This window comes from Apteryx mantelli, chromosome 1 (assembly GCF_036417845.1).
Source record: "Apteryx mantelli isolate bAptMan1 chromosome 1, bAptMan1.hap1, whole genome shotgun sequence".
NCBI classification, from domain to species: domain Eukaryota; kingdom Metazoa; phylum Chordata; class Aves; order Apterygiformes; family Apterygidae; genus Apteryx; species Apteryx mantelli.
The window spans coordinates 129,195,030-129,209,072 of NC_089978.1; the positions used below are offsets into that span (position 1 = coordinate 129,195,030).

At 41.6% G+C, this 14,043-nt stretch overlaps 1 long non-coding RNA gene across 1 annotated transcript in view; it reads right to left on the reverse strand.

The window, feature by feature from the left end:
• Positions 1-2,936: 2,936 nt before the first annotated feature.
• LOC106490627 (uncharacterized) overlaps positions 2,937-14,043 on the reverse strand; it is a 328,891-nt gene continuing 317,784 nt past the window's right edge. The window contains exon 5 of the long non-coding RNA XR_010883175.1: positions 2,937-2,985. This is a non-coding gene — a long non-coding RNA (uncharacterized lncRNA). The remainder of the gene's footprint in view (positions 2,986-14,043) is intronic.

Genomic DNA, 14,043 nt, shown 5'->3' on the forward strand with positions numbered 1-14,043 from the left:
AGTTATCTGAAAAATAAAGAAAACAAATTATCTCTAGTAGATCACTATTTACAGAGGGAAAGAATGTGGAAACACATTAGATTTACCATAAACTAGGGGTTTCTTACCATGACAGCAACTTTTAATGTAATTCATTTGTCATATAAATTATGTCCATGGGGAGGTCCCATAAAATTAATTAGGTCAGAGAGAGAGAAGGAAAACAAATCAAAAACTTCTGAAAACTCCAGCAAATAATAGGTTTTGAACACAGCAGTAACAACAATATCATTCTAAAGTTCTTCCCTCCTCCTCCTCCTCCTCTCTTGTTTCCAGCAGACCAACATCATCAAACTGAGAATCATTTTGGTCCATCAAGATAAAGGAAATCCTGTAACCTGAAGTGCACAACATTTCTGAAATTGAAAATTTTGCAAGCAGCCCTGTCTTTCTGAACTACAAACTCCCTGGAAGAATTCTGAAATATAATTTGTTAAAGACATTCATTGTGTCAAAGCGGCTTTTAAGCACAAAGCTACAATTGCAAAATCTGGGCAAGCTGCATTCATCACACAACACAGAAGAGCAAAGGGGAGGGGGGCAGAAGAAAACAATAAGAATTTCAGACAAATTTTAATACTGGCCAAACTCATCCCTTGTAAAATCTCCTAAAATCAGAACTCATAAGCTTTGCCTGTCCTTTAGATTCTCTAGACTTTAGGTAAAAAGGAGTTTGCCCCTGTACTTTTCCTGTACTATAGTGGCTTCATTTACTGAAAAAAACAAGACTTAGCTTTTTTTCACTCTTCTCAACACAGCTCACTGAATTGGAAGTGTTGATATGCATGTACAAAATCCAACACATTTTCTGATTCCCCTCTAAACGCAGGACCAAATTTTGCTCTTACTGATGCCTGTGCAACCTTCCAGTGTAGACAAGAGTAATAAGGGTGGAATAGGAAGACAACAAAATTCAGGGGAGTAACTGACTCCACGGTGCTTGTTCATTAACAGCCTGTGCACTAATGGATAACTCCACAGTACAAATTTCATCTGGGTCATGTGAGGGCATGAGATCACATTTCTGCCACAACTTGCAGGTGTTAATGTCGGCAGTGGGGAACAGAAGATACTGGATAAGGTATAAAGTTTGCTGGTACAGAATTAACACATCAAATTATTTTTAAAAAACTGATTCAGAAGAAAGAATTTATAATGGATCCGTGCTTTGTGTTTTGAGGTGACAGAGTTCTCGATGTGGTAGTAAGTTCCAAAAGTTGGATTTACAATATTGTCAAAACACAGCCTGAGGGGACAATCTGACTTACAGGATCTTTACAGCTGGTGATGAAAGAACCCTGCTTGGCTTTTTGATCCCAAGTTAGGCTCGAGATAGGGCAGGAGAGAAAAGAATATCTTTTATTTTATGCTGGGAGTTCAGAGCATTCCTTGTCAGAACAGAATTAGGTTTTACTATATGAAATTCTCATGCACAGGTCACCACCAATGGTTAGAATTCACACCGTTGATTTGGGGGATATACTTAACACCCTTCATTGTTACTGCTACTAAAGATATGGATTGCAGTCATGGATTTCATGTCATTGTAGCATCTGTAATGGAAATCTTTAGAGAATTAAAAAGAAATGTGTATCTTACCAGGCCTCAGCATGTCTTACTCAGCCTTGGAAAGGCTTCAGAGTGCAGTAACCACATTAACTGGACAGTGTATGGACAGCCAAGGGTAGCTCAGTTACTATGCAGCTTTTACTGTTCCTTGTCATGTTTCAAAACTCATTTTGTGTTTTAACCAGTCATATATACATATGAAAGCATTGCACAACACTGGACAATGTTACAGATCCACAGGAAATAACTGTTTCACAAACATGAAGCAATCTGCACAAATATAAATAGCATGTCCCAAATCTGTTCTAAATTATGTTTATGCAAATCCATGGAAGTCAACTAGTACTAGTAACAGAGCAGAACAGATAAGAGCATTTAAGAACATAAAATACGATTCTACTGTACTACTATTTATGGGCCAAAGCCTGCCAGCCTGGCATCACTTATATTCTCCTACCTTCCCAGCACGGCTTTACAGGAAATAAGAAAGGGAAGAATATCTGGGATTTCTAGTTCTATTCATGCACTGGAAGACACATGTCCATGAACATATGGACTTAAATGTGTCAGCATGCTACATCACTCTTACTTCAAGAAAGTCATTAATTTTTGTGTGTGGAGTCCAAAATTGTAATGCCATATTAATACACAGTGGCTGTTTCTGTAATGCATATGGCACAGGGAGCACATGTGTAGCATCCAAGGATAGGATTTTAACTTGATTTTGAATGAATTTCTGAACTGTAATACTCTCAAAAGATGAAATATTGATACTACTAGTTGGAACAGGGCATTTCACAAGTCTTTTCTTCACAGTTTCATCCATACACCCAATTCTGACCTCCATGATATTATACTATTACAGATCTGGACTCTCCATACACAGCTGTTCCAACAAATCTCAGTTTGCTCTATAAAGCACAGCATGGGACTTCAGGATTGCTATTTTTGAGGGACATCACTGAAAACTGGACAAAAATATATGACTGACATACACTACTCTAGTCAAAAAGCAAGACTAAGAGGAGAAAATTCTTTGCTGTGCTAACTTAACCTAAATTTCAATCTAAATCTCCTTAGGTGAATTAGCCTCTTTACAAAAAGTGCAGGTACAGACAGATACTGTGGGTATCAGGCATTCAACTGTTCCAGCTGGATAGAGTGAAAAATGTACTGCCAAAGGCTTTTCTGCTGTGAATCAACAGGTGGTTTGGCACCATGATTTCTACCTGCTTGTGGTTTTCATTTTTGATTTCAAGACAGAAAAGGAGATGATACCTTTCAATGCTGCATCTCAAGCGGACTGTATGGAGAGCAAGGTTTCATTCCAACCAATTCTCTCTCTCTTGCAAAGTTGAGGAAAACTGCCAACCACTGCTGCTCTTGCCATCAAGATGCAATGCAGATGTTAGAAAAAGGGGGAGAAAAAAAGAAAAGAAAAATTTAAATTTACATAAACAACAAACAGTACATAATGACTACATTTGAAGAAAATAAAATAAAAAGTAGTGGCTTTAGTATAAGGAAACAAATAAATGAAGCCTTGGAATGGCTTAATCTATAGGCTTTTTTAAAATAAAATTGACAATAACAGGGATAAATTCAAAATACACAAGTAGGTACAGCAAAATCAAAAGCAGCATCCAGATTTATTTAACTGCGTATGGAGAATATTTGTTCAAATTCAATTTCAGGAGATACAAGATTTTGAGAAACAGAGCACAAACTTAAAGGGACACCACTGAAGAAACAAATCTATCATAGCGTCAAAATGAACTATACTATTACTCACAGAGCAGGCTAGGCCCCTTCAACAAACACCCGGGAAAGGAGGATAAGTGCTTACAACATATGTTCTTGCCTGCAAATAGCCCAGGGTGGTTTTCTGTTTTTTAAAGCCTTCTGCATGGGTCTAACTCTGCCTTTGCTGAAGGTAGTGTTAACACGCACACTGAATGCAGTGGAAACCAAATGGGGATAACTGCATGCTTTTAAAAATCACACTCTCTCTGTTTATCTGGTGTCCTCATTTCTGAGGACAAGTGCAGGCTACAGAATAGTGCAAGTAATACAAAGTGCTAGTCTAAAGTAAGCTTTTCAGAACCATTTCAGTTAAGGGATACTTTTTAACAGATAATTGGGCATGTGCATCTTCAAAATAGTAGTCAAGAGCAGGTAAAGACTGCCTAGAGATCCTTACTGTGACAGAAGTTTCAATGCCCTTTCATATAATAAGAGTTCTTCAGTGCTACTCTCAACAACCATTAAGAGAACAGCCAGTGAAACCATGCTTTCTAGATTAAAGAAAGAAATGAAAGTCACTGCCTCTCCACTAACAGTAGAAGTAATGAGAAAACTTCAACACACGTGCTAATAATCAAAACGGGTCCACATTCACTGATGTACAGAAAGGTGGAACCCTAATGATCAGCAGCAAACTTTGTTTTGTCCCACTAAGTGTGAAACCACTTTAGGAAGCTTTGTGTACTAGTTAACCTGCAGAACATGAGAACTGCATGATTAGATTGTATTAAATCATCTATACTAACAGAGACTGAGGATTAGAGCTGAAAGAAAAGGGAACGATCTTACTGTGAAGACATAATGACTTGCTGGGGTGGTGGTGGGCAATGATCTATTCCTGAGCTGAAATGAGAAATCAGAGAAGTGGGTCTTTTTTCACGTAAGAAAGTGTTTCCAGAAAAAATCACCTCTGAGATAACTAAAATGGAAATTTTCAGTCAACTGGCTAGAAAAAGAGAAAAGAGTCTTCCAGACCAGCAGTTGGGAAATATTTGTTTTGACTTTTCTTGTGGAAAACTGTTATTCCCATGGAAAATTTTTATTTCAAGAAAAAGAATTTCCACTGAAAAATCATTCCAACGGAAAATGCCTGGCCATGGCTATGGAGGAAAAGGCCACTGGCCTAAGCCAGGGAAAGGAGATCCCTTAAGTCAGTGGACCGGGTAAGAGGAGTGCAAGGCTCTATTTCTGGTTCTGTCACAGGCCTTCTGCATGATCTTGGGCAAATTACTTACACTCACTGTGATACTATTTCTCCTCCATCCTTGGCTATGTAGACTGTGCACTCTTCAGGGCAGGGACCGTCTCTCACTATACGTTGTATGCCGCCTAACTCAACATGCATGTTTAATGACTTGAGCACTGCAGTAACAACAGCATTTTCCCTCCTACGGCAGCTAGTTTCTGATACAGAGAAAAAGAGCAAAATGCAATCTATGCATGCAACACACTGCTAATCAAACAGTATACCACGGGGATGTGTGTGTGGGGGGGCTGTCTTTTCATCATAGAACTAATCAGATTTTATACTCACAAAATCAGACAACTATATAGCCCAGTCTTGTGATCTGTGTTCCACGCTGCCAGAAATAAGGCAGGAAAGGAGGGGGGCAATCTCCTGCGTTGCTAATAAAAGAAGAGAGACGACTGGACTATGAGTTGATGAGGTTACAAGGCAACAGCAGTGCCATAAGTTGTTTGGGCTTAAAGCCAGATGTCTTGTATTTCCTTTGATTGTTTCTAAATAATTAATGGTATTAATTTAATCATGTGACCCTCTTTTAGTATTTGGCTCTGTGTACTAACGCTAAACATAAAGGAGAAAAATGGGACTGTCTATAGCATACTGAATATTGATGCTATGTGTTTGGACTGCATCAACAGCTGATACTCATATCCATAAGACTACATATCTACAGCACATAAACAGTGCTTGCACGAAGTAGATCAAGGAGTAGCCTTCATACTCCATCCATAAACCAGCTCTTCTACGGCATATGGACACTGCATGTTTGAAGTAGTAAAATAGAGGATACAGTTCTCTCCCTGCCCACACTAAGATGAACCTACCACTATTATTTCACGTAACGTTTTCTGGCAAGCTCCCAGTTTTCAGTCATGCTGGTTTGCTTGAAAGAAACACTCAGAGGAGGCTCTGCTTGTCTTGCTTTTTGAACAAACAAAATAATCACACGTCTTGAGCTAATGGTCCAAAGCTTAATGAAGACCACAAAAAGAGGCTGCCCGTGATGTGAACAGTCCCTTCTGACTTATCCACATAAGCTGCTGCTGTTGGCAAAAGGAAATGGATTATGAGGATAATAACTAACCTTGAGTTCTGGTCTAGACAAACCTTTGGTTGCTCCAGTTGCAATGAATGCACAAAGAAAACAGCAACCACCACCAGTAAAAGTTTCACTCATTTCTCCAAAATTGTCTACACTATGGCACCAGCTGCAAAAGTGGTTGAACTTGTATTCCTGCACCTCTCTTGCTGAAACTGTAAGTCTCAGAGGCACCAAATAATCTTATGGGTATACTCTGAGTATTGGGGTCAAGTAGTAGGACTGCCAAAATATGACAGCAGAAGTCCCAAACAAATGAAGACTAATAAAGGGATCCTTCCTCCTCCCTACCTGCACATACTCATTAGAAAATGTTTTCCCATCCTCTTGCAGTGTACACTCACCTCCACACATCTCATCTACCCTTTTTTCCTATCACATTTCTCTTTATTCCCAATCTCACAGCCCCTACGATCACATACAGATTTATATGGGGTAGCTGTGGGGTGATGGAAGGGAGAGAGAAATCTGACACTGGGAGTAGATTCCTGCTTTGTCCAGCAATGTCTGAGATTTCTGGAGGTAAGGACATGGCAGTAAGAGGCTTTCACAGATGTCAAAACTAATTTCCAAAAACGTACACAAAACTAAGCTCATCAAAAAGCAGATGTGGTGAGTCAGAGAGGGCTTGGTCAAGTCTTGTTTCTTACATTTTATCTAGTGCTCCCTATTTGGCAGTCGTTCTGTTTCTAGACTACTGGATCAAGCACTGGCACTAGGGCTTTCTACGATTATGATTCTTCAAACAAAGGAAGTGAATGCTGAAGAGTTCTGCATTCGCAGGTCTGCTCCTAATCTTTAAGGACTTCGTAGTTAAGGCCTAGCAATCCTACAGGCAACTTTCTCCACTGACAACTCACCAAGACAGCTGGGGTCACAGGAAGAAATTCATTTCATTACGGAAAGATTGCAGGGGCCATACACCTACCACCTGAGTCGTGCAGCTGGGACTGGAGCAGAGCCAAAGCCTGCACAGGCCCTGCATACTGGAGAGAATTTCACCTGAAAGGAGCCAAATCCCAGGCTGCAGCACTTCAGAGCGAGTGGCAGAGCACTCTGGGTATCCGAGTTTAGACTATGGGGCACTTCTGCAAAAAGGGAGCAGAGCGAATATGAGACTGACCACACTAAGAAGCACGCTGGTTTGGTAAGATCATGGTTTTATTTCTCATGGACATATGTTAATGGAGAAAACACTAAATAATATTGGTTGAAAGAAGGAGGAGTAACTTGCACAGAAACTTAAAGTGACAACTTCATTTCCAACCAGGTACCTACACAGAGTGGCAACACATACATAAGTAACAAGCACATCAGGAATACCTGAGACAGCTAGAGGGGAATTAGAGAGCTCCCCATAAAAGTAATCCACAGATAAATGGGCACTGTGGTTTTGAAATGGAATGAGAAGAACTTGTTTCAAGATAGGAATGATCAAGTAGAAATGACTAAATTGTTTGTAAGGTAGAAACACTGGAAATAGCCAACAACAGAGTTGAACACAGTTTGAGTCTCAGCACTTTAGGAAGAGCCTCTGTATTTATTTGCTTGTCTTTCTATATTTTGGGAGTGGGGGTGTGGTAGAGCAAGAAGACGTTCTTCCTGCAGCAGCAAGGATCTCTGAAAGTGTCTACCTATCAAATTTTGCTGAGAATATATCTTTTGTTTTTTCTTCTGCTTTATTTCCCTTTAATGATAGCTTTGCAGTGAATCCCATTTGTGAATAGCTCAAATAAATGCAAATTTTATCTTGTAAGCAATACCCTCCAAATACTACTACAATTGAAAGTGAAAATGTAAGAGCTAATAGGCACTGCGTCTTCCCCAGTGCCCTCATCTCCCCAGGGTACTGGACTGCTTGCTATTATTATATATGGAGTACCACACAGGGTACTTGGCATTATAAATATGTACTGTATTGAAATATATAGCGCAAGTCTCCAGGGCCCTACATTCTAATTAGAATTAGGGTTCTGCAAATAACTGATTTATTTGGGTAAGCTGACCAAACTGAGAACACTGAAAAAAAAAACAAAAAACCCCCCTGTGAGTTTAACAAAATGGGGTAGTTGGTTGTTTGTGTTTGATACATTTTAATTAAAATAGACTTTTGTTTCAAAAACAAAAAAGTAGAAATCTTGTTTAGAAAATATCAAAACAAAACCTTTTGACTTTCCAAAATATATTTTTTACAGTTTTTCTCAGTTAATTTATTTTCATAGTTTTGGATAGCCCATGTCTGAGGCAAGCGATTTTCAGCAAATAAAACATTAGACCTAACAATTTTACCCAGATCTAAGCCTAAGGGCTAAACTGTGAGTCTACCAGCTGGTGACTTTCTTAGGGAGGTACCGAATCAGTACAAACACAGAACATCAGTACCAGTCACTGGAAGCAATCTGTCTGTGAACCTTAATGCCTTAAGAGCATAAGGAGAAGGCTCATGTATAGAAGATGGATGAGGTTACAGCCATGCTCCTATGCACCCAATATCAACCTCTCCGGGGACTGGTTCCAACTCTTTGTAGCTAGGAACTGCAAGCACTAGAATTCAAACAGCAACTTTTCTAGTTTATTAGAGGGAAACAGTCCCAGCCGTAGCCTTCTGTAGTCTCTCTTACTCTGCACAGGAAGAGACAAAGCATGACTGAGATAGACGCTACTGTGAATAACCCACTAGTTCAATGCAAATGGTCTTGATCAGAGGCAGCACATTAGGGCGCTGTTCTTGGTTTTGGCACTGTCGTGGTCTACGAGGTGAGTCATTTCATTTCTTCACGCTTGTCTCTCTCTCCATCCTTTGCCTGTGCTGTCTCTATGCTCTTCAGGGTTAGATCTGTCTCCTAAAGCGCATGTGTGCAGTGCCTAACACAACGGATTGCTTATCTCATCTGGGGCCTGAACGATTTATTGTAATATAAATAACTGCTTGACTGGAGTCAAATCGCTTTTTAATGCCAATAGTTTTACTTGCATATATTTAGTGGCCCATCATGGGAACACCAGTTTCTTTTTTAATTAATTACTGATTAATAGAGGTAAAATATGTATGGAAGATGAGTCTAGATTTTTCCCGTTTCCTCAATTTCAGCTTTAAAAGAAAGCATCTCATTTACAACTACCAGCAACCAACAGGGACACCTCCTGAATGAAGTCTGAATCCCCCAAATCCCCTCAGCACTTTCATATCCCCATTTTGGGGGTACAAACCCATTCAATCTTCCAGGGAGGAAAAGGCAGCTGGATAGAAAGAGCTTCTTAGTGGAATGCCAACAGCTCTACCCCAAATTCTCTGCGCAGGGTTTAGCCACAAAACTGTCACTAGTACGAACAGGAAATGCCAGTTACTAACACAATCCTATGGTATGTCTGTGAAAAGGCAGCAAGAGTCTATGAGACTGAAAGAAAGAGGTCTCGCTGCCTCTGTTTTGGAGGCCTCTCACATCTTCTGAGGCCTCCTTGTTTAAGTAACAGAAGCCTTCAGAACTTGTTAGAAAATAAACACTACAGAAATAGAAACTGATGCCACGATATAAACTCCTCAACTTCGACATGTAGCACTCAGGGCTGGGGGTGGGGAGATTTTTCAGCGCGCACATAGCTGTCACTGACAATAAAGTCAGTCACGTTTTTAAAACACTGGAGACAGAGCTGCAAATGTGCCCCATTATGTTTTGAGATGTACTCCCTGGGTACCAAAGGTGCGTGGGTTATTGTAAGCTCATGTGTAACTTTGCCGAGACCATAAAAGGCAGAACAAAGTACAGCCTGAGAAAGAATAACTGCAGAACATACGTGGTGATTACTTCTGCTGTATGGGTCTGCTCGTGTGCCTCGGGTTTCGAGGAGTCCCGCTGTAGCGTTAGCCCCCACACTGCTTGTTCTCCAGCCTTCCGACCTCTGCTCTTTAACTGGCAACCCCATATTGCTGCTGTTCAGCTCGAGGAGACACCACTCCCGTTTCAGAGCCTCCATGCCCCTGAGGCTGAGCCTAACCCAAAACCTCCTGCTAGCGGTTGTTAAAGGCTTACAGACCACATGGATCGCTGACAAAGAGAGAGCGCTCTGTCCAATGGCATCATTTGCAGTCAGCAATCCCCCTCCATGTGAGCGCCCTTACTTTGCCTTCCATGCCATGCTTCAGGATAATTATTGCAATTAAAAATAAATCCTGCTCCCCGTTGATTGTCCGTACTTATTGGCCATTGCTGCCATCTGGCCAGAAGCACCACCAATATTCACAGAAGCCTCGAGCATGTTTATTTTCCCTTTGCTGCTGGCCTGAAGTGGGCATAAACGCAGCCACTGTTACTCGCTACCTCTGTGGAGGCATTTGCAAACTTTCATAGGGCTTTTCTTTTTTTCAAAAAGTGACAACATACTCTGTAAGTGCAAGTGTTCTGTGGACACAAGCAGGAAAATGGAGATCAGATGTAGTTGTAGCTGGAGAAAGGGAAAATTCAAGATAAAGGCAGGAGATAAGAGAATGATAAAAAGAACAAAGAAATGTTTGGGAAGGGGTAGTTAGCTACTCCTGCTGCTGACATACTCTGGCAGGCAGTTGTGACAGAAAAATTTTGTCTATTCTGTTATCCTGCAAAATTTGGGCAGGTGTTATTGGAGGAATGCTGGAAGTCTATTGGAAAAAGTTTCTGGATGTTATTGGAAAGGGATTCAGAAGTTGTTTGCTCTAGCCAGCACTGAAGGATGTGCTGAAGGTCACAGCTGAGGAGCACAGGTTGGTGTTACTGGAGCTGGCGAAGCAGGAATGATAAGAAGTGCTTTCAGAGGGTTTCCAAACTCAGACATATCCTTCTAAGGATTTGCTCCCCAAACCCTGTCGTGAAAACGTTCTAGATGGAGGACTCACCCTGCAGCCGTCCCTTCATCTCTTTTTGGCATAGGCAGCATGAGAGAGGACGAAAACTGAGTTTTCTAAGAGGGAGATTCAGAAATGGAAACATTCAGATGGGGTTTCATGGACTGCTTTCTGCCCACCATTCAGCTCAGAGAAGCCAGCCTAAACTTCCCGACACTGTGGCCATTCACTTCTCTGAACAATATGGCTTCAGAGCCACAGGTTGTTCTTCCAGCAATATAATAAGCAGAAGGTGAAGCATAACTGGTAAGGAGAAAATAAACATGACAGCATCATGTAAGAAAAAAAGGGGGAAGGAGGAAGGGCAATAAATGTTTGTGAATCAGAATTTTTGTTACTGTATTTCCTATTTCACGAAGGAAGAAAAAAAGTCCTATTTTGCTTCCCTGAATTTTTTCCACTAAATAGGGAAGTTTCATGGGTAGCCAAGAGTAATATTCAGCTCTGAATCCAATTTATGCAGTGGGATGGGATTAAAAAAGGAACATAAGGCCTGGATTCTGAACCTGCTCTACCAGTTTTGATTTGAATATGACTCAAGTCTTGAAATGGCTTGTTTTCCACTTCTGGTCTGGAGCTGGTTGAAATATTGCCACAGTAGCACTTCCTGTAAAATTTTTGTCCAAGATTCTCATTATTTGGAACTAAGCTCGAAAAATTTTGGCACTGTGAAATCCAAATAAAACTCTATTTCTGACTCAACTGGCCCAGGAGTCAACCCAAGCTTAATCTGGTTCTGGGTCCAAATCCAGCTTCAGCCCATTTCCATTGTTACATAGATTATGCCATAATACCACCTCTAGCCTCAGGATTTATAATGCCTCTTTGCAGGATGCATATTTGTGTGTAAATACATAAATCACATCAGATAAACAAAGAAGACATGCCAGAAAACAGGAGGGGAGGGGAGAGAAAAGATACCTACCAAGTAGTTTGTCTCTAAAGTGTTGCCAGTTGTGAAAGGACTTGACGTGCTAATATCCGTTCATTCAGACTCTTACAGACATGCTAAGAGCGTGACGGCTGGCAGGCAGTGCATTTAAGTGCTGTTACTGAGGCCCCCAAATATTGACAGAGTGCCAGACTCTGAGAAACTATTGATGTATGCAGCCGGCCGCTGCTCCAGACACCTCTCAGACAGAGTCTTTAAATGTCACAGATTAATGAATTTTCATGAAACAGAGAATGAGAGAAAGAATTAAAAAAAAAAACCACCACAGCACCAACATTAAAGCATCCTTTATCCCTACGCAAAATTCTGCCCTAAAGCCTCAAGATTTATAATAGATAATAACAGATCATAAGTCAGCAGTAGATATGGGGTCGAGGAGGTTAAACCCGCTAGATCATGCAGTACATCCTCACACAAAGCCAAGATGTGAGAAGATGTTCACTCCGAAAAAGAATTGGGTTTCAAGGGCCACTCAGATCTCAGCCTCATTTGATCCAAACCCACAAGTCACAAAGTTTAAGGCATAGATTTAGTTAATAATGGTGCTCATGTTGGGTAAAAATGGGCCCGAACTGCAAAGTTCAGATGTTGATTTTGAACAACTCTAAGTTTAGGGCCTTTCAGATAGACAGCTTTACTTGGACCCTTCCTTAGTACTCAATATTCTGCTTGATCTTACCCTAGAAATTGCCCATGTTATCATATAACAAATTTATGTCATCAGATAAACCAAGTATGCTGATTATTTCTTTTTCTCATTTATATCAGTGAACTCAAATATGTACGAAAGAACTTCAAAAACCATTAAAATGTAATAATGCAAAATGCAGTCGGAGCATAAATGACAACCCTATGCACAAGACATCACTTAAAGAGGAAGGAAGTGAAAGGATAACGTATGCAAGGATAAAAATGGGCCATTTATACCCAACTGCATTAAAAATACGGCTTCAGCGAGCCCCTCTGCATACAGCCACTTGGAAGCAGGGCTCCAAGTGCCATTTGCTCCATTGTTCCCAGAGACACAGGCACCAGATTCCCATCAGGCTGAACCGCCCTCCTGGTCCCTTGGGGCTGTCCCGCAGGGTTTCTGTTGAATGCAATGGCACTGAGTGGGATGAGCAACACCGTGCCTGGCTACTGGCTGGCTGCATCCTTCCTCCTCGAATGCACAGCCCTTTGACAACACTGGACAAGAAAGGGAAGCTGCCACCGCCATGACCATGAGGCCTGTTGCAGGGGTCCTGTGAATCTGAGAGCACATTGCAAAAGCAAATGGAGTGCTGTAGGAAAAGCCCTCCTCTGAAGGGCAGTGTGCTCTGATGTTGGAGAACGGGATCAGGAGAAGGGATCGTACACAACACATCCTGGATGTGCAGGGCCGGCTCAGGGAAGCAGGTGGCACATGTGAGGCAAGGGATCCCTAAGTTTCAGCAGCACGGCAGACCTTGGGGTTCTCCACTTAAATTTTCACCGCAGAAAAGTCAACACTCTTCACTAAATGAAGTTCACCTAAGTATCCTCTGTCTCTGGCCACACGAGGCTTTGCTCATCACAGCAGCTATAAAAGCTCACTGTAAGAACAGGGACTACTAGCACAAGCAACGTTCAAGAGAGAAGCTTGCTTTCACATCATCTTGTCAGTCAGCTTATTTGTGACTGCCTTTGCAAAAGCAAAAAAATTTGTTTTCAAAACATGAAGCCACTTTTCTGACTGTTAAGCCAATTGGAAATAAGTTTACGGACTCTGATGCTAAGCTCCAGCTCCTCATGACATAGAACTCTTCAGTTTTAGAAAGCCAATGCGCTTCAGAATGGCATTTGTTCATAGTCCCACTAACCTCAGCTTTGAATCTTGCTTTCCTGAGCCTCTCATGCCCACCATCTGGGTGCTCCTCCTGGTTGCGCGTGTGGCAATCAACTGCATTATGACCTAAGATAATCAGCCATTTGTGCCATTCGCTCTGGTCACTACCCAAAGCACTGCGCTTACATCACGTAGTGCCAGCTAAGGTTTCAAACAAAGGTGGTGATGCTGAAAACTGAGATTTCTTAGCTCTATGTCTTAGCTTTACAAAAGTACGTGCATAGGTACAGGCTAGTGTAACTTCTCCCTAGCCTGCTTCCCTGCTGCCACACAGCCCATGGCTGCCAGTGCTGCAGCAGGGTCTCCAACACCACTTCCCGTAGCTCAACAGTGACCTGAAGCAATATCACAGAATCACAGAATGGTTGAGGTTGGAAGGGACCTCTGGAGATCATCTAGTCCAACCCCCCTGCCCAAGCAGGGTCACCTACAGCACGTTGCACAGGATCGCGTCCAGGCAGGTTTTGAATATCTCCAGAGAAGGAGACTCCACAACCTCTCGGGGCAACCTGTTCCAGTACTCTGTCACCCTCACACTGAAGAAGTTTTTCCTCATGTTCAGATGGAAGCGTCTGTGTTTCAGTTTGTG